This window comes from Cephus cinctus, unplaced genomic scaffold (genome assembly GCF_000341935.2).
Source record: "Cephus cinctus unplaced genomic scaffold, Ccin1 Ccin1_scaffold1184, whole genome shotgun sequence".
NCBI lineage: Eukaryota > Metazoa > Arthropoda > Insecta > Hymenoptera > Cephidae > Cephus > Cephus cinctus.
This window is the reverse complement of record NW_014333664.1, coordinates 1977840-1982915: the sequence shown is the minus strand read 5'-3', so window position 1 is coordinate 1982915 and position 5076 is coordinate 1977840. Positions and strand designations below refer to the sequence as shown.

The 5076-nt window shown below is 45.1% G+C and overlaps 1 long non-coding RNA gene across 1 annotated transcript in view; it reads left to right on the top strand.

Annotated features, from left to right (window-relative positions):
• Positions 1-5076, top strand: part of LOC107272500 — a 60190-nt gene that overhangs the window by 43272 nt on the left and 11842 nt on the right. The gene's annotated exons all lie outside the window — the stretch shown is intronic.

The window sequence follows — 5076 nt, the reverse complement described above, 5'->3', positions numbered from 1 at the left end:
GGGGGGGGGAGTGGGCGCCCTTTTTCCAATTTACACCAAAATCACCAGAACGACTGCCAGGCTCGATTGAACAATCAATTAATTATCCCAGTTAATTAAAGTACAATACGCACATTCGGCCCCTAGGTTTATACTCCGTATTTAATTTCTCCAGCTATTAATAGCCCCTCCTCATATCTTAATTACATGCGACGAGTAACGAGTAAATTATAATTTTTTTCTTCGCGCTACACAATACACTGTCGAGTTATCCAACAACAAGTTCATTTTATATTTATTACCATAAACTGCATACCAATTGTTCGTACGTACCCAGTGACCCAATAGTTCCGTCCCCGTTCTTCCTGACACGATTACTCGGCACGAGATACGAAAGGAATCGATTTTTTTCAAAATCACCACAGTATACGAATATTTATGCGACAGACTATACCGATCGATTCTTTACCGGACGCAAAGTCGACCGACCGACCGACTTGCTAATGTCGCCATGTGCGAAAGTGACCCGATGCCAATGCACGCGCTAAGTGAATCCAGCAGAGCCGAAATATATATTTCCCTACTCCTTTGCACGAGGAAAAAGAAAAATACATTAATCCGCCGGCCGCACGCATTCCCCTATCTCCGACACGTCTCGAGTGGACGGCACTAATCTCCCTGGCGATGCGCGCAATGTAACGTTATATGTAAATACGCCCGTGTCCGAGTCACGTAGTCCGCATAATACATGTTGCGCATCGCTACGAAATCTGCGCTTGGTTGGCGAAGTAAGAATTACATTGACAAAAAAAAAAAACACGTACCAGAGTGTCAAACCCAGCATACAATTCCCACGAGGACAGGACGCAGATTATTGGTCTAATGTAAAACCATGACCTGGCTCAAGCGAGTTATCGCGAGTCTCTTATCGAGCGCAACAAACACTGATAACAAAAAAAAAAGCCAAGCACGGTACACCGAATAATCGACGTCGCACGTTATTTCTTCGTTTGACAAATCTTTCGCGAGACGATTCGCGTCTTCGGCGAAAACAAAAAAAAAACATTGACTTTGCGAAATAAAAATATTTTTACTGTTTCTTTTTTTTTTATTTTATTTTTTTTTTTTTTTTTTTTTTTTTTTTTTTTTTTTTTTTTTTTTTTTTAATCCGGGTATATATCTCCGTGCCGAGTGCGCCGGAGTTACGTAAGAAGAGAGTAAACGGCGAGTGGTGCACGCGGGCCCGCAGTACGTTGGCGGGTGACATTGATGAAAATGTTGAGACCGAAAGCGGAAGGAATTATTTAATCGAAACTGTGGTCGGGAACGTTTCGCGTGTTCGCGATAAGAAATACGAGCGATAACGTAATCGCGTTCGCCCCGTGCTGCTGCGCGCTGGTCAATTCTTTCACCTGTGACAATTTGCGTTAATATTGAGACAGGGCAGGGTCGGCTAGAGGACAAGCGACTCGATTCCGATAGCGTATCTTCAGACATCGATAAATTCATGAAGGCTGTTGTTGTTCCCGTGACCTCCTCGCGCGGCATCTTTTTCGGGCACTGCGTCCCGGTCACGTGCGAATCCCACGGCGAGGGGCAAGACAGTCTCAAAGATAATACGAGCCATGCTGATCGAACGGGATCAGCGAAAATTTTTAAGGTCTTGCGAGGGGGGGAAAAAACAATTTTAACAGAGAATTCGGTAAGCCCCGATTATGCTGGCAAAAGACGCTCGACGGGGGGAACGGCAGAGCGAAGTAAGTAACTGAGAGAAGGAAAGTCGTCAACGAGGAGAAAGTGCGTGAGTGACCTAGGACAAGTGAAAAAATTGAAATTTGCCCATCGTCGACGGGCGTCAGCCGAAATATTGTCGCTTATCACGGCCTTTGCTTGACATTGAATTTCCCTTATCGCTTTGGTGGGGATATCAGACATATAGAACAAACACAGATATACATTCACGATTCAATTAATCGTACGGGTAACAAGAGCGCTGTTGTACGGACATCTGCGATGGTTCTTATCACTGGAGAAATAGAGTCACGCGAAGTAAATTTGGTAATAAGAGGAATCCTCTCTGAAAAAAAAAAAAAAAAATCATCTCCGTAGCGCTGCTCCAAAAAAATTAACACTAGAAACCTACCGCAAGTACCCGATAACCGTGTTAGGATGAAGAAAGAAAAAAATTTCAATAAAAATGAATATTCCCTAAAACCCATTAACACGGCTCACGGCGTATCCGTAGCTTGGCGTAAAAGAGTTCAGCTATTATTCTCCAGGCTGAATGTACTTATTCGTTATCAGTGTTAAAGATTCGACGTGGAATTTGGTTATCGGTGACATTGAATTTTTAATCTCGTTCTAATCGACCTGTTTGTTTCCTCCTTCCCGCCCCTCTCGGTTATTCTCTCCCCCCCTCCCCTACTCGCGGGTCCCCCCTCTCCCAGATATCCAATCGGCAAAACCCATCCCCGTGGATACATACGCAAAAGTCTTGAATAACCCAATTACAAGATTTCTCGGGCAACCCGCGCGAGACCCAAGCACTTTGAAAACACATTTCTCTCGTTTGTCCTCGCATTACAAACACGTCAGCAAGTACGCAAATACTTATGTACACCAGTCGTAGATCCACATGGCGCAAAATACACTTAGCGCAGTGACTATCCGCCAGCGAGGATACCGAAACGAGAGTACTGGCGGTGTAAGAACAAAAAGTCACGTACTCCTGTTACCTGCGCTATTCCCAAGCGCACTCGCTTACGGGCATTAAATCCAACGTGCGTTGGATGCGCGCAGCGGGTTGACCATACAGCGAACGAGTGCATCCGAGGTCGAGCATCGACTCGGCGACGTACGGTCAAGGCCGCAACGTCTGTCCTCGCACCGCGACACGTTGGCCGGCGCTTAGAGAAAAATCAGCGGCGTCGTTGAACGTGCGACCTGCAACTTTTCCACCGAGGGCGTAAGCCGTGAATTTAGCGAAAGACTTTCTCACGGCGCGGCTCGGAGCCACGGTTTTTTTCCGTACAATTAATATAAAATTAGCAAGTGCGTCTCTCTCTCTCTCTCTCTCTCTCTCTCTCTCTCTCGTTACCCTCGCGCAACGTCGATAAAAGGTAGTGCGCAAACGATCGACGTCGCGAGCGACGAATCGGTAAGTTTCCGCGGAGTTCAGGGAACTCACGTTGAAAATTCCATGTTTTTCTTATTTTTTCAATATTATTTTTCACCGTTCTCCCGGGCTCCGGCTCGCCGACCCTGACCGTGGGGCAGGTCGTGAATGTAAAAACAAGCGACGCTTCGTTCTCCCGGAAGTGACGTCACCGGACGAACCCATCACCGCGATCGACTCTTACTCATTTCGCATCCTCTGCTCGCTGGCTCTTCTTCCTTCTGTCTCGTCTCTCCTCTCCTTCGTTCTCTTCGCCGCTTCCCGTCCCGAGGAAATACGAAGTAATGGCGATTTAACTGTTAGCCTGGACACGCCGGAAAGGGGCTATGGCAGCGCCACAAGGAAGCGAATCGCTCGAAGGACGATTTGACGATTGCCGTGAAAGCTGGCGCGTGTATTCTGCCGACCTAAGTAAAGAAGAAGGTTCGTCGTTACCGACGGAGCCAACTGTAATTGTGATCCTGAATTAACGATACACGATCGCGAAATAGCTGGTGTATATGATAAACGAAACGATACGATTGAGATTGGATAAATTTTGAAAAAAAAAAAAAAAAAAAAATTTTGTTCTTATACGACAAAGTACAAAATCACCGAGAGACCAGAGACGCTCGGGCGATTACGTGTGTGCGAAGTAAGCGAATTGAATAATGCATAATCGATTCGGCAGGACCACGTGACGACGTCGAGGCAAGACAATGGAATAACACGTGGCGTAAACGACGTTACGAAACTTTCCGCGTACGGCCGTAGCGTTTCTTTCGATTATTCGCCAAAATCAAAAAGCCACCGGTGACGCGAGGCCAACGTTCGTAATATATGCTAAATCAATATAAATAAATTTTAATCAGAAAACGGCGCCGTGGACGTCACTAGACTCCGTTTTGGCATTACTTAACATTACCTGCCCGTAAGATCGCAGCTATATGCGTTTTAATAATTTCATTTTTCTCCCGTCCTTATTAAACGGTCACCTTGTAGATCGTTCAATATTCATAGACGTTGCGTGAACTTGAGTAAGACCTTAACAAAAATATATATATATATATATATATATATATATATAAAAGAAAAGAGTAAACATGTTTTTTTTTTTTAATCATTCTCTCACACACCATGCTCGGTGTATATATAGGGAGGCGGAAAAAGAAAAAGGAAAAATAAAGGTCCGTACTTGTATTCTGGGCTTTCCATCCGCGTCAATAATGAAACAAGTACATTGCGTGTCGGGATCACTGGCAGCCTGACCCAGACAGTGTTGGTTTACTATTTCAGGGGAGTCAGTCACGCACCGCTTCCTGTACTGAAAATCATTTTTTAGGACTTCCTCTGGAAGCTTGGCTCGTTCAACGATTTTTTGCTCGATATTAAAAAAATGGCAAAAATTCCAAAAGCACGCAGGAGGTTATCTGAAAATTTCCATGAAGAATCGCACGCTGGGTTGATGGTTGAAAATTCATTAGCCCGCCCCCACCCACCTGGATTTTATCTTCTAAAAGCTGCACTCGCGAGGGAGTTCCCTTAAAATATGCAAACCTCCCCTTTGCACCCTACCCAGTCGAGACTGATGAGCGTATACAGAGGGGCTCGAAAAGCATAAGAGATGTCGTGCATAGGCAAGACCGCTAATGCTTCGTATGCAAACATGCACCGGCTAGGAGGAAGCGTCGCATGTGCACCAATGGGAGTGCAGCGTGTATAAATGTTGAACATAGGGGTGGGTGCGGGTGGCGCCGACTGCTAAAGTTGAATGGACTGTACCGCGAAGGTTCTCAATGCACGTTGAAAAGAGATATCGCGTGAAATAAAGTCAGCCCGAAAGCCTCGATAAAAATAGCCGTCGATCGTGATAAAAGAGACAGAGAAAATTTTTTGTCGCGTTCAAAAAAAAAAAAAAAAAAAAAAAAAGGAAAAAAAAAAAA